Raw genomic sequence first — 22042 nt, 5'->3', positions numbered from 1 at the left:
TCATGTGGTCGGAGCTGCCCTGTAATCCCTCAAGCTGTCCTCTGAGAGTATGGATCAGCTCTAGCCAAAAGTCACGAACAGTCTCTGCTGGTGGCACAAGGCGCGCCTCAAAGATGCGGAAACAGTGGGCCCGTCAGATGAACCAGAGAGCTAGGCCATTGATGAGCTCCCAACACTCCTCTCTCTCACTGCACCACTCTTGTGGAGTAAGATCTGTAGCAGGCTGGAGTGTAGGTCGCCCCCCCTGCATCACTATCATCCTGCTCTGGTGGAAGATAGCTCAAACTGAAGTGCCGGGACCGTGAGGGTGGACCAAGCCGCTGCCCCCCAAGTGTACTGTCGAGCCATGGAGAGGGCAGGCATTAGCTGAAGAACTCGTAGCCACACCTGCTAGGACGATGGACAGTCCCAAAGACAGTGAGGATGACTCTCCCCCAGCTGGTCACAGGCTGCACATGCGGTCGAGAGACCACTATGCACAAGCCAGCTCCCTACTGCTGTGGCTCTGTGTGCAACCAGCCATGGAACAAAGTGACATGCCTCGGCTGTCTGGAGTCCCACAGCCTCTGCCAAAAGGCTGCCAAGAACTCGACTGTGAGGCCCTCATTCTGCCAATGACGTGCTGCAGCGGGGCGGGCCTCTCTCTGTGTTGCAAGTATATGACGTCCAAGCCGAACAGTGTACTGAAAGAAGGGGACTCCTGGGAGGTCTGCAGAAGATAAGGGGTCCCTCCATAGCCACTCACCAGGATCCCACTGTACTCGTGCTAGCGGACAACACTCCCAAGCCCATAGCCTCCAGTGTCCAGTCTCAAGAGCTGCTGGGTCAGGGTCTATGACGCAAGTCCTCCCACAGATACCCACAACTCGGATCCTCTGGAAACAACACTCTGCTACCTGCGGGGCCTCTACTGCAACTCACTGTAAACGTCCCCCACCCTGAAGCTCGAAGAACAGGGCTGGGACAGTCTCTGAGCAGGCCCTGACTGAAATGAGAACCTCTAGTCGTGTGAAGGCTCCCATCCACCGGGGTGCTACTGGCTCGAGAGGCGTGAGCCACTCAGCTGGAATTAACTCTGAGATGTCCTGACACATGCTCTGCACCCCTTGCGTTCCCTGTAGTAGCTGGACACCCTGCACCTCCTCTGACAAACCTGTGAACTCTAGCCAGTCACCTAGAGAGCGCGCTGGACCTGCTGCCATGGGACCCCAAGAAACATGAGGCCGACTCCCAACCAAGTGGCCTCTCTGAGTGCTAACCGTGGGGTTTCAGACGAGGGGCTGCCGTAGGCGCTCCTCCGTGCAAGTCGGCTGTCTCTGCTCTAGGCCACGCCGTAAGAGCTCCCAAGATCGAAGCAAACTCACAGCGAATCGGTCCTCCAGTCTCATGCTCAAACCAACTCGGCGCAACTCTGTAAAGATCCATCTGGTCGAAGGTTGCCAAGGGCCTCCTGACTGAGGCACCCTGGCATGAAGCCTCTGCAGCAAGAACTCCTTCCAAGGCTCCTCGCCTGGAAGAAGTCCTCTGACGACGAACTTCCCAAGAAGGGCTCTTCTCTGCTGTGCTGGATCAATGATCCCAAGCCCTCCCTGAGAACAAGGAAGTGTGATGACTGACCAAGCCACCTTGGCTCGGGCAATCTGAGTGTCACGACCTGACTAAATGATGTTCCTGATCAGCCTCTCTACCTGGCTGATACAAGAACTCGAGAAGATCCAGCAAGAAGTGATGTACCACATAGTCTCCAACAACACTTGGTTGGCAACTACTACTCTACCAGCCAACGAAAGTCGTGCTGAGCTCCAATGTAACAGCTTTCTCCTGATGGACAAGAGAAGAGGAGCAATCTGCTGCTCAGGGGACAAGTCCAAACCAACCTGACAACCCAAGTACCGAACTGCAGTCCCTGGAGGAATCCACCTGAAACCCTCTCCTGGCATCCAATCTGGCAGAGGAGCACTGCCAACCGAGAAATCCACTGACTTTCTCCAGTTGATCAGTGCGCGCGATGCACAACAGAAGGTCTCCAAAGCCTGCTCACATCTGTGTAGATTGGCCTCCTGGCCCTCTAAGTACAAGGCTGAGTCGTCGACAAACTCAGCGTCCAGAAGCTCATCTCCCCGTATAGGGAGTGCTAAGCCTCTCAGGCCAACTCGCCGTGACACCAAAAATCTGCTCATCGCCTCCGCATAGAACAGAAAGAGAAAGGAGGCAAGAGGACAACCCTGTCTGACCGATTGTGTGAGCATGAAGCGCTCACCTCTACCTCCTGGCAAAAGCACCTGACTGTGAGCCTGTCTGTACAAAGATGACACCCCTCTGATCCAAGCATCTGAGAAGCCCATCCTGCGTAGAGTTCCCTCTAGAAATTCTTAGTCAACTCTGTCGTATGCCTTCTCAAAATCGAGAAGAAGAATCACAAGGTCCTCCCCACGGAGCCGTGCCAGGGTAGAAGCCTCCTAGAAAGTGAAGATGTTGTCAAGGATACTGCGTTCCTTGACAAAACCTGTCTGAGTCCCATGTATAAGGCTCTCCAAAAGTGGATAAATCCTCAAACTTAGAGCCTTGGCAAGAATTTTGTAGGCTGAGTTGAGGATGGTGATGGGGTGCCATTGTCGAATCTCATCCAAGGAGCCACCCTCCTTTGGAATGAGGTAAATCAGGCCCTCACTCATGCTATCCGGCATCACTCCTATGTGTAGAATGTACTGAAAGGCACTACAAAGATCTGGGCCAAGCAGTTCCCAGTACTCCAAGAAGAAGCTAGGAGTAAGCCCATCCTCACTTGGATATCTACCACGAGGGAGGGCCCTAAGAGCCGTGTGCAGCTCCTCAAGCTGAAGAGGCATCTCTAGCCTCTGGCGCATCTCCTCAGTCACAAGACAAGGCATCTGTGCCCAAACCTGCGCCCTGCATGCATCCTGCCGCTCTGACTGGGGCTTAGCTGACAGTAACTCATGATAAAAGTCAGTAGCAACTGCATGCATATCCTCGGGCTCACAAACAACTGACCCATCGGGTCTCCTCAAGTGATTGACCTTGGCATGCGAGTGCCGAGGTCCCACTGTCTCAAAAAAAGCACCTGTCACTCTGTCTCCCACCTGAGTCCACTGAGATGCCTGTCGGTGAAAGGAAAACTCATAACGCCTCTCCTTTGTGCAAGCAAGCTCCTGTCGAGCCTGCTGTAACTGCTCCTCCAACCATGGACTGTTTCGATGCTGCTCCTGCTGACGGGAGAAAAGCGAACCCAGAACCCCCGACAGCCTCTAAAACACCAGGGACCGAATGGAGCGCCTCGAGCCTATCATGGTAAAGCAAACGAGGGGCACCACCTAGCTTGAGTGGCTAGGACGCAAACAACACACCACCATAACAAAGTTTTCATCCAAGAGAGATGGATGATTGGGAGTAATGGTGAAGAGGAAGGGTAATGAGATCAAGTGAGAGAGAGAGAGAGAGAGAGAGAGAGAGAGAGAGAGAGAGAGAGAGAGAGAGAGAGAGAGAGAGAGAGTATAGCGGATTAGTACTTAGGCACCACAGAAGGATGGCGAATCCGCACACCCTTTACACATACACAAGCTCACCCCAAACACAAGACTAGGTGGCGATTCCGCACACCTCACATGGGCAAAACATTGCAAGAAAACATACTCACAAAACCTCAAGCTTTATTTAGAGAATAAGGCGATGAAATGGGGGGCATAGGGTAGGGGAAAGAGAAGGGAGAGAGTGGTAGAGCACATGGCTGATAGGTGGGAGCTGATGGCGAAGACTCGCACGAGGGTTATGGCCATCATCCTTCATTTATCTGCCCTTCATCTTCCATAGCCCAAGGGTGTAAAGGTCATGCTCAAGACGAGCATGGTGATTGCGGTGATGGTGATGGTGTGGGTGTGTGTGTGTGTGCACTAGGCACACACAGTGCATAGTGTACTCTTTGGTGATGTTGTGTGTGTGTGTGTGTGTAGTGTGATGGTGACCCCTCTTTATATAGGGGAGGAGGGGGGAGAAATTCTAGAATTTAGAAATGAAGAAATCATTATCTACATAGGCCATGTGACTGTGGGCCCCACATGTCTGGCTGTGTGTATATGTGCCAGAACAGCAGTCTCATGAGAGAGAGACTAAGAGAGAGAGATGGGTTGATGAAAAAAAGTGAGAGGTGACATGGAGAATAAAGTAATTACAAGAGGGGAGAGAGGGGAGTGTGTTCAGAGGTGAATCTGTGTGCAGATGTGTGTGAACACAAGAAAAATCAGGTAAACACCGGGTGGGGATGGGTCTGTGGGCACCTTTTTTAGTGAAACTGAGTGTGTGTGAGTGTGGGGGAGGCTATTTCTACAAGACAAGAGACATGGCACCCTTTAGAGAGAGAGGGGGGTATTTGGGTCATGGAATATGATAGGAGAGAGAAAGGGGGGGTGGGGTATACTATTTTGGAAGATAGGATAAGTGGCATGTGAGTTAGGGTGCATTATTGGTGAGTTAGAATGCATTATTGGTGAGAGGTGGGGTAGCTTCAGGGGAGAGAGAAAGGAGAAAGGACAAGGGGAAGAGAGAGGGGGTTGACCTTTTGAGTGGAGGAGAGGAAAAGGGACACACGGCGGGGCAACAGTGAAGAAAAAGGAGGCAAGGTGGGGATGGGCTGCCCCGCAGGCATGAGGTGGCCTATTTTACCTTTCTCATATATTTACATAATCGTACTTTATTTTTTTTCTTACTTTTTCCAATGCCTTTTATCACTTCCTCCCTAAGAGGGGGTTTCATGGGGTGGGGACGAGAGAAGAGGGGTATGGGAGCTTGGCTTGTGAAAAGCCCCCATCATTAGCCCTCCCCTTTTGGCTAGAGGCATTCATGTCTCTAGCTCATCTGTTTGATCATTATCGTCGAAGGTGGTGGCTGATGGTGTGTCCTCATCTGGAATGTCAATTGGTGGAGCCTGGTCAAATCGAAGAAAATAAGGTTTAAGTCGCCAACCATTTACCCTGGTTTTATGAAGTTTTCCATCAGCCTCGATAAGCTGGTAGCTTCCATTGGCATACTTTTTCCTGATGATGAAAGGGCCTTCCCATCGCAACAGGAGTTTCTTAGCCTTGCGCGTGTCGAAGCGATTGTCGTAGCGGAGCACCAACATTCCTTTCTTCAATTCTTTTTTCCGGAGATGCTCATTAAAGCTAAGCCGTCTATGCTCTGCTTGTGCTGCATAATAATTTATTGCTTCTTCTCTGTCCAGCTGCAGTCTTTCCAAGTTGATGATGTGATCTCTCAAATGCATGTTGGGTTGTTGAAGTTGGCTTGCCATTACTCTGAGACTTTGTAGTTGCACTTCGATGGGCAAGATTGCTTCCTTACCAAATACTAGATGATACGGTGTGAATCCCAAGGATGTACGAAATGAAGTTCTGTAGGCCCATAAAGCTGGTAGTAGATACTTATCCCAGTCTCGAGGATGATTGTTTACCTGCTTGGTAATAATTTTAGAAACCATTCCATTTATTTTCAACTAGGCCATTACATTGAGGGTAATATGGTGAAGAGTGCCTCCTTGTAATGCCCAATTTCTGCATTAATTCTCCTACCAAGTCAGCTCTGAAACCTGGCCCTCTATCAGAGATGATCTCTAAAGGTGTGCCAAACCTACAACATATGTGATCATAGATAAATTTAGCTACCTCTACTGCTGTGATTCTAGTGGTGGCTGTAGCCTCTGCCCATCTAGTCATGTAGTCGACCCCCATGATAATGTAGAATTTTCCTGAGTTGGCCCTAGGTAATGGCCCAATGGCATCGATACCCCATTTTTCAAATGGGCCATATGAGACAATAGGTGTCTGTGGTTCAGGCATAAGTGACCTAGTGCCGGCCTTTTGACACAACTTACACGTTTTGCACTAGTGGTGTACATCACGGTTGAGGCTAGGCCATATGAAGCCTGCTTGCAAGATTTTCCTACTTGTTATGTCTAGGGAAAAGTGACCACCACAAACCCCGTCGTGACAGCTAGCAATTACTCCCGTGATTTCCTGAGAGAGAGGGACCTTCCTGAGTATTTGGTCCTTACCCTTACAGTACAAACCGTCATTGATGAGTCGATACCTTGTGGCCTTCCGCGTCAGCCATTGCTTCTGTCCCTTTGTTAAATCTGATGGGCATTCCCCTATTTCCAAAAAATGCATGATGTCAGGCAAGGCATCACTGCCTTGAAATAGAGGGAGCTTTAGTTTTATTGCTCCAACCACCACTCCCTGTAGTCTTTCACTTGCTAGGGCATCTGCTTTTTGGTTTTGAGCCCTTGGGATATGGTGTATTTGAACTTCTTCAAACTTACCCAACAAGGTTTTTACACCACTTAAGTGAGTCCTTAAACTAGGATTCTTGCATGTCCATGCTCCATTTACTTGCCTTACCAGAAGTAGAGCATCCCCAAATATATTAAGGCGTTGTACACCTTGCGAGACGCACCATTGTAGACCCTTGGTTAGTGCTGCATACTCAGCTTCATTGTTAGAATGTGAATCTAACAATTGGCCCAACGAAAATACCTTTGTCCCTTTGTCATCAAAGACCACTATGCCTGCAGCTGCTTTGTCGGACGCTCGCTTGTAGTCTCCATCAAAGTAGAGAGAGTATGCTCCTTCTACCATCGGTGGTACTGGAGGTAATCGGACTTTTCCTTCCTTAGATTGCTTCTCCTTCCCTTCAAAGACTTGGTAGGTCACGAGTCTCCCCAAACTTGCCCTTGTCGTGCTTTCTACCTGTACCGTGTAGTCAAACTCTTGCAGACGAACTAGCCATTTAGTAATCCGAGCAGACACATCCATGTGTTGTACAACATAGGAAAATATTTCATCCGTGGTTAGAATCACAAATTTCTTAGGCAACAAATATGACCTAAACTTTGTAGTTGCAAATCTAAGAGCTAGGACTAAGTGTTCCACATGGGTGAAACCTTTCTCTCCTGCTGTCATCATTCGACTAGAGAAGTAGATTGGCCTCATGAAAGATGTCGTCGTATCCTTTTGGAGTAGCACAGCCCCCAATGAGTCATCACCAACACTTGAGGTGACATAGAATTTTTCATCCCACTTAGGTGGTGAGATAGTTGGCAGAGTGGCTAAGACCTCCTTTACCTTGTTGTAGTGATGTTCGCTTTCCTCGTCCCAAGTGAAAGTTGATCTTTGAGTGAGTTGTTGCAGTGGTAGAACAAGTTGTGATAGTAGATGTATGAATCTACTTAAGTACCTCACCTTATGTAGAAAAGAGACCAGTTGACGTGCGGTCGTTGGTGAAGGTAGGGCTATGAGTGCGGACACCTTACTTGGGTCGGCGTTGATATCTTTTGCTGAAATTTCATGACCTAGTAGAATGACTTTACTCTCCCCAATGTGGCATTTATCCACATTTAATTGCCCACCTAGGCTCTGCAACCTGGCCAAACCTTCAGTTACCTTTTCTAAATGTGAAATACGGGAGCTATATATACAAAAATCATCAATGAACACTCTTATGGATGTTCCAAAGAACGGTTGAAAAACATATGTGACATATCTTTGGAATGTGGCAGGTGTATTTGTGAGACCAAATGGCATAACCCTGTATGGAAAACAACCCCATGGCGTGAGAAAAGTGGTTTTTAGCTGATCTTCCAAGGCTATGCGTATTTGAAAGTATCCTGAATAACCATCACAGACAGTATAGCATTCAAAACCCGCTACTTCATTCAGAATTTCATCCAAGAAAGGGAGAGGAAAGTGGTCTCTCTTTGTAGCTGCATTTAGTGGTTTGTAGTCAACACAGACCCTCCACTTACCATTCTTTTTAGGCATCACCACTACGGGTGACACCCATTCTGAGTTTTCTATAGGATAGATGAATCCCGCCTCCTGCAGTTTCCTTACCTCGGCCAAGAGTGCCTTTTCTTGTATGACCCCCAGTCGTCGTAGCTTTTGCACAACTGGTTTTACCCCTTCCTTCAACTTAATATGATGTTCCACCACTGTAATGCCTGTGATTCTTTCATAGTTATCAATGAACAGGTTAGGAAATCCCATCAACATTTGCAAAAAACTATCTTTCTCCTCAAGTGTTAATTCCGTTGTTAGGAGTTTTTTGGAGCAAGGGATTGCGCATATGTACATACCCATGCATGGTGCATCAAATAAAGTATTGCCCATTTTCCAGAGCCAGGTGGTTACGTGGGGCCCACATGTGTACAAGTAGGACACCATGTACATAGTGCATCGATTTTCATCGTTACTAGTACCATTGTGTTTTTCTACAATAAGGAGGAGTTGGTAGCGCGTAAAACTTCTCGAGGAAGCTATCCGCGGGCCGATGACGTGAGGTCAGCAGGTGCGTCAGATGGCATCTAGTGGCTTCAGGAGGGCGAACGAGGTCAATATTTGCACGCGGATGAGGACGGACACAACGTGGGTGTTTGCTTGTGAGAATTATGCAGAAAGGTCATCATGAGGACCTTTTTTTGGGGCCACTTCACGTGGTGGCGAGGTGCATTATTGGAAAAAAGCTGAGTGCCAGGTGTGCGAATGATGCAAAAAGGTGACAACTATGCACTGCGAGGTCAATTTTTGGCCTGTTCGGGGTCCATTTGAGGTCATCTAAAAGGCCAAGGGTGCCCAAATAAAAAATCTAAGTGTGGGAACTGAAAAAGGAGAGAGAAGACCAGAAAAAACGTGGAGAAGAGAGGAGGAACAGTCGCAGGTGTGTTTTTGGGGTTTTTGGAGCCTGTTTTGGCCGAAAACTGCTCATCCGAGGTCGGATTTGAGCACTTTGACATTGTAGACTGGGGTTTTGGGCCGTTCCGGAAGCAATGGCGCTGTCCATTTTGGCAAATTCCCCACTCTTTTCCTGCTATTTTTCTGTGTAAGTCTCTCCTATGAGTGAAGTTTCTGCTCTAGTTTGTGATTGTATCTGGTATCTTTTACCCATATTGTGTGAGCTGTTTGCCCCATTTGTGTTGGCCCAAGCTCATTTGTATCTAAACATCAGAAGTTCTCCTCTTTTGAGCTGAGTTTTTTGGGTGTGTGTGTGTGTGTGTCCGTGTGGAGTGGGCAAGTGGATAGTCTCTCTCCTCTCACTCCAGAGGTGTGTCCCCTGTCTCGGCCAGGTGTGTTGTCTAAGCCGAGTGGTGCCCCATAGTGTGTGTGTGTATCTTCCCAAGAGTGTGTGCCGGGTCGTTATAGAGGCGCTGTGTGTGTTTTCATCCCGCTCACATTCTTTTGGCGCCCCCACGGAGGATCTTCTTCGAGTACCTTTTGCATCGAGCTTCAAGCTTTGAGCTTCGGGATTACAGGTTGCAGGTTGCAAGTTACAGGTTACAGGTTACAGGAACAGGGACAAGTATAGGTACAGGTGAGTCACACAGGTACAGGTAACTGGAGTACAGTGATATACTAGTAGTGATGTTACTTGCAATTGTTGTGGGAATGCATCACTTGGCGCCTATTTGAGCGCATTGTCTGCTGGATTGTATGTTACTTGTGGAAACTGCCATTGTACGCATTTGTGGAGCCATACTTGGTTGTATTTGGCAGTCCCAGCCATTTCTGAGACTTGGTCTGGAAGATAGTCATTTCTGAGACTTGACTATATGCGATTTGCATTAGCCTTCGTGTGAGGGTCGATAGCGTGAGGTTTTTATTGAGCTGGGGAATTCTCAAATGTGGAGATCCTTTCGGTGATACAAGTAGCTGGAGCACCCTTTTTGTGACCTCGCCATAGGCTATGTACTAGTGAGTCCTACTTGATGCTCGGGTTCTATTGTTGACAGTTTATGCATACATAGACAGTCTATATTCTGGGTTCCTACTGCTCTACTTCTGGGGAAACTCTGTCGAAATTTTCCCAAGTTATGATGGCTGGTTTTTTTGGTATTTTGAGCCATTTATGCTGTTATGCTGCTGAAATTTTGGCAAAATCAGAGGTTGAGTCGGGTGTGCCTTCTTGGGAGCTTCTTGGCTTTAATGGATGATCAAAATGGTCCTCAGTTCACTCCTTTTCATTTAACTCAAAGAATTCAGATTAATGTTCATGTGTCCAGGAAGATCTTTTTCCAGCAGCGCATAGTCTTTATGTTTGGGCCAAGAAGATTGAGAGAGATCCTGGAATGTCCTTTGGCTGTTGTCATTCCAATGATTAACTATGAAAACTCATTTGATGTGCATGTGTTTGTCCTTATCTAAAGCTGAGCTCCATTGAAGTTTCTGGGGATTGGGTAGTGAAAAGTTTTGGGTTCTTGCACGTGTGTTCGAAGGGGTTCTCAAAGCATCATAATTTGGGTAGCCATGGCTTTCTCTTATCCCGAGTTTCATGGAAGAAGTGATGAAGATGTGGAAGAATTTTTGGAAAAGATGGAGGTTACCTGCATTAGCAACCAGATTCATGACCCTACCCAGATGTTACGCCTTCTCCAAATTTGTTTGAAGAGTGATGCACGAGTTTGGTCCAAAGCATTTGAAGAGGAGTTGCGTGTGGCTGATCCACCTGTAAGGTTGAGTTGGGACAATCTACGACATGGGTTGGAAGTGGAGTTTGTGAAGATAGAAGATCCTGACAAAGTGTGGCAAGAAGTACAAGGTTTGGTGCAGAAGGAAGGTGAGCCAGTAGATGCGTACATACGTAAGTTTTCATTGGCATGGGAGCGAATGTGCAAGGCCTTAGCACCACAGGTACCCCCGCCTGACATGATGAAGAAGGACAGGTTCTTAGCTGGTCTTTGGGAGAATATACGTTGGAGAGTGGAACTAAAGAAGCCTAGGACATATGAAGATGCACTAGAGGTAGCAAGGAACAAAGAGTGGAAGCTGAGGAAAATGAGCCAGTTAGGGGTGGAGTCTTTGCCCATGAGGTCTGAATTTCAGCCTATGGACTCTTTACAAGGTCGCATTTCAGGGGTTCATCATGAACCAGCGGTTCCTGTTACTACTCAGGTTATGCCAGCAATGGTCACTACAGCAGTGCAAGATGATGGGCTAAGGCAAGACATGAGGCAAATGGTAGATTTGATGAAGAATCTCAGCCTAAACATGCTAGGTCAAGTGGGAAATAATCGAGGTCGAGGGAGGTTTGCAAATCAGCAAGGAGGTGAAGAAAGGCCTAGGAATGGTGTTGGACAAAGCAATGGTAGGTTTTGGAGGCAGACGCCCACATGTTATAATTGTGGAGAGTTGGGTCACATCAGCCCGCAATGTGATAAGCCACCAAGGATGGGGGGAGACATGTATCCATTGCCAAGACAGGTGCTTACTAGGTCAAATGATTATGGCATCGAAATTAAGGGAGACGAAAGAACCAGTGGACTGACCCAGGAGGAAAAAGGGAAGACAAAAGTGCTAAGTGTAGTCACCTTGGAGAAGGCATCAAAGCTAGAGGATACATTAGTGATGCCTATTGGGAAGAGGACCACAGAGGATAAGGAAGGAAGAAGTGCCCCAGGTCCTAGTAAGAAGAAAGGAAAGAGCCATGAAGGCGAGGATGTCAAGGCCAAGAGGAAAAGGAGAGCTCGTCGAAAGTTTCATGTTTCAGATTTTCCACTAGGGGATGGGCAATTAAGCTATGACTTGAAGGAGGATCTGACGAGCAGGAAGGCAGATGTTACTTTTGGGCAGCTTATAGAGATGGTGCCTAAGCTAAAGCGACAGTGGAAGAGGATGGTTAACCCAATGGAGAAAGAGCCAGAGAGAGGTTCAGTGAGGATTGCTCTTAAAGACCGCACAAAGACAACTTTTATTACGCCATGGGGCTGCTATTGCTACACAGTGTTGCCGTTTGGGTTGTCAAATGGACCATCTTTCTATCAAGAAAGAGCAAATTGGGTGCTGGAACCATTCATTGGTAGTTGTGTTAAGGCTTTTATGGACGACTTTTGTGTCTATAGCAGTAGGGCTGAGCATGATGAGAAGTTGCAGATGGTATTGGCTCGATATGATGAATGTGGAGGACAACTAAATCCAAAGAAATGTCATCTAGCACAGCCAAGGGTGAAGTTATTGGGCCATATGGTGTCAGAAAATGGCATTGAGGCTGATCCAGATAAGGTGAAGTCTATTATTCTTCTTCCATCACCTATGAGTACGAAGCAATTGGCAACCTTTATACACAAAGTGAAGTACATGGCACGGTTTATTCCATTGTCTTCGCAGCTTCTTTATCCATTACAGCAAGTGGCAAAGCATGATCCATTGCAATGGGATGACAAGTGTGAAGAAGTGTTTCAAGAGGTGAAAGAGGTGTTAGGGGGGTTGTCAGCCATGCAGGCTCCTGATTGGGAGAAAGTTTTTTATGTAAATCCATCAGTAGGGGATGATTCCATTGGAGCCATGCTATTGCAAAAGGGGAAGGGCAGCCATTATATGAGGCCAGTGTATTGTGCAAGCCGAGTGAAGTTGGTAGCGGAGAGAAAGTTATCGAAAGTAGAGCTAGTGATGGCCAGTGTAATATTTTCTTGTCGACGATTTCGTCATTACTTGCTACCACGGCCTTTTGTTTTCTTGACGAGTTATGCTTTTTTGCCACAGTTAATTAATGGTACTAACATGTCAAATGTGGTGAAGAAATGGGTAATTGAGCTGCAAGAGTTTGAGTTCTCTTTTCTAGTGGAAGATAGTACAAGGGCTACCCTAGCTGATTTGTTGACCTACAAGGAGAATCCCCTTATTGTTAAGGAAGAGGTGGTGAGAAAGGTAGTTGAAGAAGTGCCACAGATCAGCAATGCACATGTGTTGTTCTTTGATGGTTCATACAGAAAGAGCCACGATGCAGCTTCAGGGGGTATAGCACTTTATGATCCAGAGGGGAAGCTAGTATGCAAGAGAGGGTTCAAATTGGATGCCCATAGTAACAATGAGGCTGAATATGCTACATTGGAAGCCGGATTACACATTTGTTTGAAGCATGGGGTTCGAAGGTTGAGCATAAAAGGTGATGCCTTGTTAGTGGTGAAGCAAGTGCTGGGTGTGTGGAAGAGCAAGAACACCTCATTGAAGGAAATGTGCTTCAGAATTAAAGGCCTGTTAAAAAAGTTCGAAGCATGGAGCATCAGACACATTGAACGTGCTCTAAATGGAGAGGCACATGAAGCAGCTCAAGGCATGATTGGGGAGCTATTCGTGTTGAGGACCAATTTACCTCTTTATCATGGCTGGGAAAGTTTGGCTCAAGAAGAGGAGTTTTTGCTAACAGGAATCATTCCAAAGGAGATTCAGAAGTCTAAGAAGTATGTCTTTGTGCGTAGAGCATACAGGTACAAATTGATTGGTGATGTCTTATACATGAAAGGGGCTGATCTCGTGTTGAGACGTGTACCTTGGCGGGAGGAGCTTTACAGAGTGTTGGAAGAGAATCATGAAGGCGCATGTGGTGGCCATTTTGCTCTAAAGATCACCTTGCATAAGATTTTTCAAGAGGGGTATGTATGGCCTAGTTTGCACAAGGATGTTCACCATTGGTGTAGGTCTTGCAATAGGTGTCAAGCATTTGGGAAGAGAGTGTTGAAGCCAGAGCTACGAAAAACCATTATGGTGTTTGATGTGTTTGAAAAGTGGGGAATTGATGCAATAGGCCCGTTACCTATCACAAGCAGGGGCAAAAGCTATATTTTGACGGCAGTGGACTATCTTTCTAGATGGGCAGAGGCTATAGCAGTAAAAGAGATCACTGCAAAGGATGTGGCAAAATTTGTGTATGATGAAATATGTTGCAAGTTTGGGGTGCCATTAGAGCTAGTTTCAGATAAGGGGCCAGGATTTAGAGCTAAACTGCTAGACTTCTTATGCACAAAGATGAAGATTAGGCACCAACATACCACTCCTTATTACCCGCAGTGTAATGGCTTAAATGAAAGATTCAATGGTGAGTTGGTACAAATTCTTTCTAAAGTGACAGAGCACCAAGGAAAGAATTGGGATTTGGAATTGCCTAGTGCATTATGGGCTTACCGTACTTCGGTGAAGACAGGTACAGGGTTTACTCCATTTCATTTGGTGTATGGAAAGGAAGCACTATTGCCTGTGGAGGTAGAGTTTCCTGCGGTCAAGATGTTAGAGAAGTTGCTTGGGTCGCCTAGTGATGCATTCAAAGAGAGGCTCTTGCAGTTACAAGAGGTCCAGTTGGATAGGATGAGCGCATTGGAGCATTATGGGCAGATGCAGGATAAGGCTTTGACAAAGATAAATGAAAAGGTCAAAAGTAAGGGTATCAAGAAACATGACTTGGTTTTGCGCTACAACAGTAAGCTGGACAACACCTTCCAAAAGAAGTTTCAAATTAAGTGGGAAGGCCCTTTCAAGGTAGTAGAGTGTTTTCCAAATGGCACATATCAGCTGGCTAACCTGGATGGTGTTCTACATAAGTCAAGGGTAAATGGATTGCGTCTTAAATTGTATCATGCTAGATTGATGATGGTGGAGCAAGATGAGTTGTCGGTGGAGCAAGAAATGTTGGTGAAGGATGAGGAGACTTGTGATGCGGCGAGTCTCATATCTCTCTTTGCTGCTGCTGATCATGAATGATCTAGCAGGCTAGGGGATGGGCAAATTATGTCAGGAGTTTTTTGGAGCAAGGGATTGCGCATATGTACATACCCATGCATGGTGCATCAAATAAAGTATTGCCCATTTTCCAGAGCCAGGTGGTTACGTGGGGCCCACATGTGTACAGGTAGGACACCATGTACATAGTGCATCAATTTTCATCGTTACTAGTACCATTGTGTTTTTCTACAATAAGGAGGAGTTGGTGGCGCGTAAAACTTCTCGAGGAAGCTATCCGTGGGCCGACGACGTGAGGTCAGCAGGTGCGTCAGATGGCATCTAGTGGCGTCAGGAGGGCGAACGAGGTCAATATTTGCACGCGGATGAGGACGGACACAACGTGGGTGTTTGCTTGTGAGAATTATGCAGAAAGGTCATCATGAGGACCTTTTTTTGGGGCCACTTCACGTGGTGACGAGGTGTATTATTGGAAAAAAGCTGAGTGCCAGGTGTGCGAATGATGCAAAAAGGTGACAACTATGCACTGCGAGGTCAATTTTTGGCCTGTTCGAGGTCCGTTTGAGGTCATCTAAAAGGCCAAGGGTGCCCAACTAAAAAATCTAAGTGTGGGAACTTAAAAAGGAGAGAGAAGACCAGAAAAAACGTGGAGAAGAGAGGAGGAACAGTCGCAGGTGTGTTTTTGGGGTTTTTGGAGCCTGTTTTGGCCGAAAACTGCTCATCTGAGGTCGGATTTGAGCACTTTGATATTGTAGACTGGGGTTTTGGGCCGTTCCGGACACAATGGCGCTGTCCATTTTGGAAAATTCCTCACTCTTTTCCTGCTGTTTTTCTGTGTAAGTCTCTCCTATGAGTGAAGTTTCTGCTTTAGTTTGTGATTGTATCTGGTATCTTTTACCCATATTGTGTGAGCTGTTTGCCCCATTGGTGTTGGCCCAAGCTCATTTGTATCTAAACATCAGAAGTTCTCCTCTTTTGAGCTGAGTTTTTTGGGTGTGTGTGTGTGTGTCCGTGTGGAGTGGGCAAGTGGATAGTCTCTCTCCTCTCACTCCAGAGGTGTGTCCCCTGTCTCGGCCAGGTGTGTTCTCTAAGCCGAGTGGTGCCCCATAGTGTGTGTGTGTATCTTCCCAAGAGTGTGTGCCGGGTCGTTATAGAGGTGCTGTGTGTGTTTTCATCCCGCTCACACCGTAGACAACATACCCTTCAACCTACTTCCTCCTAGGCCAGGTGATTTGCTCTCCTCTTCATTGGGTTGCCCTTTTGGTGATGGATCACCAGTTGTGCTTACCCTTTGTGGATCCTTCATAATGATACCCATCACATCAATGGAACTGTCACTTTCGTCGGTGGATGTGGTCTCCTTGTTAAAGGATATGATGTTAAAGAATATGTCCATTGTGCTATGGGCGGTTGGACACTGACTATACTATGTTGTAAATATACTTTGGATAATAGTTCAAAAGAGAAGAATGGCTGCTGCAGGGTAACGATTGTGTGTGTGTGTCTCGATGTGTGTTGGTGTGTGTGTAGTCTTCTTTCCTACCTTCTCCATCACCTGTGCACTCTACAAAGTGGTACCAGAGCTCAGTTTGAGGAGCTACAGTCAATACATAGGTTTCCGCAGCTTTGGAAAACAGCAAAAAAGAAAGGTTTTTTAGTCATAACTCCCTCACCCGAACTCGGAATACAGTGATCCAGGAGTCTATCTTTATGTTTTTGGGCGTTCCGGACGCATTGGCATACTCAGATTTGCCAAAATCTGCAATTTTCTGTAGCAAACAGCCAGTTGACAAAAGCATAGGAGATGTCGAGTTTTGCACTCGACAGTAGATTTACAGGTTACAGGTGAAGAATTCAGCATTTACACAGGTTTTGGAGAGCGACATAGAGCTTTTGCATCATGATATTGTGTTATCAAAGATTATGTTTGGTTGTTGTGGGTCCGTTATGGATAGCCGCCTATGTAAGAAAGGTTGTGGGAAGAAGTTCAGGCGGTTATATTGTCAGATTGAGTACTTTGTGGTTATGTATGGATATGCGGTCAATGTATTTTGGAAAACTGCAGCCTTTGTGAGGGTCGAGTGAGGTTTTTTGAAGCCTTGCCTTGGGAGCTTTGGTACCTTGGCAAGGTGGATTAGGTACTGGAGCGAACCCCCGATTGGCCTCGCGAAAGACCTCATATGTCGTTTACGACTATGGGAAGAAGGTGGATGTATGGATATGTGGTACAGGACAGCGTATGGATTGCATTTGCATACAGGTCCATGTGGACATTGTTTTAGAGTATTTATGCATAGTACTGAGTCAGTCTGTGGCAAAGTGAGTCAGTGGATTTTTCCTTGGCAATGAGAGATTTTCTGTCAGTGTTTATGAGCACTTTGGTTAAGATTTTCACTTGAGATATTGTCCAAATACAAATGAAACTCTGCCGAAATTTTGTCAAAATCCTTTGGAAGAAATTGAGAGAGTGAAGTTGGCAGAAAGTTCAACTCAAGTCACACAGATTGTTGGAGAGAAGCTGACCAGAGAGAACTACAGCATATGGTCTTACAGGATGGAGAACTTTATCATGGGCAAAGGTTTATGGGATTATATTATAGGTGAACAAGAGTGTCCCGAGGTTGGTTTGGAACCAAATAGAGAGAATGTTGAAGCACATAAAACATGGCAAGCAGGAGTAGAAGCTTACAAGAAGTGGATCGAGAATTCAAGGAAAGTGATGCATTGGATTTCACTATGCATTAGTGACTTCTTTATACCACATGTGAAGAAGGCTCAATCTCCAAAGGAAGCATGGGAGATACTAGCAAGAATGAACAGCTCCAATACAGAACCACAAAAAGTTCACTTGAAGCAAAGGTTATATTGTGTATGGCGAGGAAATAGATCCATATCAGATTATGTGACAGAGATAAAGCAAATACAGGAAGATCTTGCGAGCATTAATGTTGAAGTTCCAGATGATGACTTAGTTTCAGTGACATTGAATGGTTTGGGACCGGAATACAAGTCATTGGATACATCTATATCTGTTCGAGGACACATGCCTGATTTTGAAGAGTTAGTAAACCTTTGTTTGCAAGAAGAGGTGAAGTTAGGCAAGTCAGGTCCTTCTACATCAAATAACAATTCCAGAGATCAGGTTTTTTACTCTAGAGGTCGTGGAAACAATAGAGGTGGAAGAGCAAACTATGGTCGTGGAAACAATGTTGGAAGAGGTCAATGGCAAAACCAACAAAGTCAAAGTTACAACGATTCTAGCCAAAGAGGCAGGGGGAGAGCCCGAACTCGTGGACGTGGAGGTGGACGATTTGTACATCCTCAAAGAGATGGATATTGTAACAGATGTGGCATTTATGGTCACTTTGAAAGAGAATGTTACACAAGGCTAAATCAAAATCGTGATCGTGGTGGAAGAGGCCGAGGTTATGGCAGACATGGAGGAAACTTTGTTGGATACAATCCTCATGATCAAAATATATATGACAATAGGTCGAGTGGATAATTATTTCCTATGGAGCATGTTGTTGGAAGCATGGTGGAGCCACATCATACAGATGATTGGTATTTAGATAGTGGTGCCACAAATCATATGGCATATCATGGTGAATGGTTTGACAGAAAAGAGAAGTTAGAAGAGGATGAGTTTGTCGCTACAGGTGATGATACTATGCATCGGATTACACATGTTGGTTCAGTTCCATTGCTAGAAAAAGACGAGACATACAACACATTGGGAGATGTTCTATATGTACCTTCAATCACAAAGAATTTAGCATCAGTTGGACAGATGACAGATCAAGGGTTGCAACTCCGTTTTAATCGTTATGGCTGCTTCATAGAGGAGTTTCAAAAAGGCAGACCAGGCAAGATATTGGCACGTGGAAGAAAGAAAGGTCGCTTGTTCTCATTGGAAGCTGGAGATCCATGTTTACACAGTGGTATGTATGCAAACAAATCAGCCACTCAAGATGATTGGGCAAATTTATGGCATAAGAGAATTGGTCATGTCAATTTTAGAAGACTAAAGCATATGCAATCAAATCAAATTGTACGTGGATTACCAAAGTTTGGCAGATTGAATTTTGATCATGTTTGTGAAGCTTGTCAATTTGGAAAGAAATCTCGTTTACCATTTCCAAAGAGGGGGAGAATTAGCCAAAGTCCTTTGGAAATTGTTCAATCAGATATTTAGGGACCTTGTGATCATGCTACACCAAATGGTTGTCGATATTTTATCACATTCACAGATGATTACAACAAAATGACATGGGTTTACTTTCTAAAGGCAAAGTCAGAGGCATTTGAGGTATTCTTGGAGTTCAAAGTTATGGTTGAAAAAGAGAACGGTTGTCAAATTAAATGCCTACGTATAGATGGAGGGGGAGAGTACATGTCACACAATTTTGATGATTACTTACGTGAACAAGGCATAAGAAGACAGATTACTTGCAGATACACACCACAACAAAATGGAGTTGCTGAGAGAAAGAATAGAGTCATAGCAGAGATTGCAAGAGCCATGATGAATGAGATGAAGATGCCATTAACATATTGAGCTGAAGCAGTTCATACAGCAGTACACATTATGAATCGAACACCAATAGCTGTCATTCATGAAATTTCACCTTATGAGAGACTTTATGGGATCAAGCCAACAGTTTCCTACATGAAAGTTTTTGGATGTGTTTGCTATGTTCATGTGCCAAATGAAGCAAGAAAGAAGATGGAGCCAAAGGCAGTGAAGTGTATATTCTTGGGCTACCCAGTTGAAAACAAAGGTTACAAGTGCTATGATCCTACGACAAGACAAGTTTATGTCAGTAGAGATGTCAGATTTTGTGAGCATGAACCATGGTATAAACCAAAGCCAGTGATGATAGAAGATGAGTATGAAGAGAAAGAGAATGTGCGTCATGTTGTTGATAAGCCAGGACCATCAACAAGAACTATTTCAGGACCACATATGGCAGAGGAGAGTACAGGAAGTGTCAACCCATGGAGCGGTCGTTTGCGAGATAAGAAGCAAGACGAGAAAGGCAAGAAGAAAGTGGTTGAAGAGAGTTATGGAGATGAAAGCCTCGATGAAGAGCATGGTTTACCACATTTGAGGACACTTGGCAGTAAGCATATTGAGAAATATGTACCCCCATATGCAAGAGTTGAAGAGAAGAGTGCACCACAATTGAGAAGATCAGAGAGGGTGCGTTATCCAGTTGATAGATTGACATACAACGGTTACATGCGTACACATTATGCATACATGGTTTCAGGTGTGCAACATAAAGAGCCTACATGTTTTCAAGAGGCAATTGGAAAATCAGAATGGGAGTCAGCTATGGATGATGAGATGGATGCTCTTGTGAAGAATGACACTTGGGATTTGGTTCCCTTGCCAAGTGGAAAGAAAGCAATTGGTTCAAAATGGGTATACAAAGTCAAGTGCAAGTCAGATGGTAGTGTGGAAAGATACAAAGCGATGCTTGTTGCTAAAGGTTATGCACAAACAAAAGGTCTTGATTATGATGAGACATTTAGTATAGTTGCAAAGATGACAACAGTCAGATTGGTGATAGCAATGGCAAGTATGTTCGGTTGGAAGTTACGGCAAATGGATGTGGATAATGCATTCTTGAATGGTGACTTGGAAGAAGAATTTTATATGATACAGCCAGAGGGTTATCAACATCCAGAGTTTCCATATTATGTGTGTAAGTTGAAGAAAGCATTGTATGGTTTGAAGCAAGCATCTAGAGCTTGGTGTGAAAAGATAACAGATTCTTGAAGAAGATTGGATTTAAACAATCTACTACTGATCACTCATTATTTTTGAAGCATGTTGATGGAGAGATCATCGTTATTGTTATCTATGTTGATGACTTGATTCTCACTGGAAGTCATGTTGAGCAAATTTTGCATGTCAAGAAGAGTTTGTTGAGAGAATTCAACATGAAGGACCTTGGCGAGTTGAGATATTTCTTGGGAATTGAAATTGTCAATAATTTATCAAGAATTTGGATGATACAAAGACAATATGCGTTGGATATGCTTGAGAAGTATGGAATGACAGCGTGCAAACCGGTTGATACACCTCTTGATCAAAATGTGAAGTTGTTTGATGATGGACATTACATTGAGGATGTCACTATGTATCGCAAGATGGTTGGAAGCCTTATTTACTTGACAATAACAAGGCCAGATTTGAGTTATGCAGTGGGTGTTGTGAGTCAATTCATGCAAAATCCATGTAAAAGTCATCTTGATGCAGTGAGACGGATTATGAGATATGTGAAAGCCACTGTCAGTTATGGAATGTTTTATGAAAAGAATGGGAAGCTTTGTCTTTATGGTTACACAGATGCAGATTGGGCACGAGATTTTATGGATATAAGATCTATGAGTGGTTATGCATTTTCTATTGGCAATGGTATGATAAGTTGGAGTAGCAAGAAGCAATCAACTGTAGCATTATCAAGTACAGAAGCTGAATATTGTGGAGTAGCTTTGTCAGCATGTGAAGAGTCATGGTTGAGAGTGCTTATGGTAGACTTTGGTTTTGACTATCATGACAGTGTCATGATATATTGTGACAATATTAGCAGCATCATGTTGGCAAAGAATCCAGTCTACCATGCTCGCACTAAACACATTGAGGTACATTATCACTTCATTAGAGAAAAAGTTTTGGCAGGTGAGATTGATTTGGTATATGTGAAGACAAATGATCAAGTTGCGGATATATTCACAGAAGCTCTTGGAAAGGAGAAGTTTTGCTACTTTCGTGAAGCATTGGGAATCCATCATATGCAAGCTCACTCTGAGCTTGAGGGGGAGTGTTAAAGAATATGATGTTAAAGAATATGTCCATTGTGCTATGGACGGCTGGACACTGACTATACTATGTTGTAAATATACTTTGGATAATAGTTCAAAAGAGAAGAAGAGAGAAGAGCAGCTCGTTGAATGGCTGCTGCAGGGTAACGATTGTGTGTGTGTGTCTCGATGTGTGTTGGTGTGTGTGTGTAGTCTTCCTTCCTACCTTCTCTATCACCTATGCACTCTACACTCCTCCTCAGAACTGGAAGATTCGCTAGTGGTTTCATCTGCCGATGTTTCCAGATTCATTTTCTTCTGCTTGCCAATCCTCATGTCGTAGTAGATTGTCTCCCCTTTCTTACCGGTCATGCGTAGAAGGCCAGTACCCCAGTCCTGTTTTGCCTTCATGGCCATCAACCATGGCCTTCCCAAAATTAGTGGATAGCCCTCCCCCTTAGTAGGCATTACAAAAACATCTACCTCTACCTCAGTGTTGAAAGCTTTTATTTTCACGGCACTTACCACACCCACACACTTTACTTTTACGTTGTTTGCCATCTTTGCCTTGCATGGAGAAGTCCTGTCAACCTCGAGCCCTAATCGAAGCATCATAGCTTCGCTCATTACACAGATTTGTGCACCTCCATCAATGTAGGTGTTTCCAACCCTCTTTCCTTTTATGGTTACGTCGAAAATTGGAAGGATGTCATCCATGTTGC

Source organism: Adiantum capillus-veneris, chromosome 10 (assembly GCF_014529385.1).
Source record: "Adiantum capillus-veneris isolate H3 chromosome 10, ASM1452938v2, whole genome shotgun sequence".
NCBI classification, from domain to species: domain Eukaryota; kingdom Viridiplantae; phylum Streptophyta; class Polypodiopsida; order Polypodiales; family Pteridaceae; genus Adiantum; species Adiantum capillus-veneris.
The sequence above is the reverse complement of the archived record's forward strand: the minus strand, read 5'-3'. Positions refer to the sequence as shown.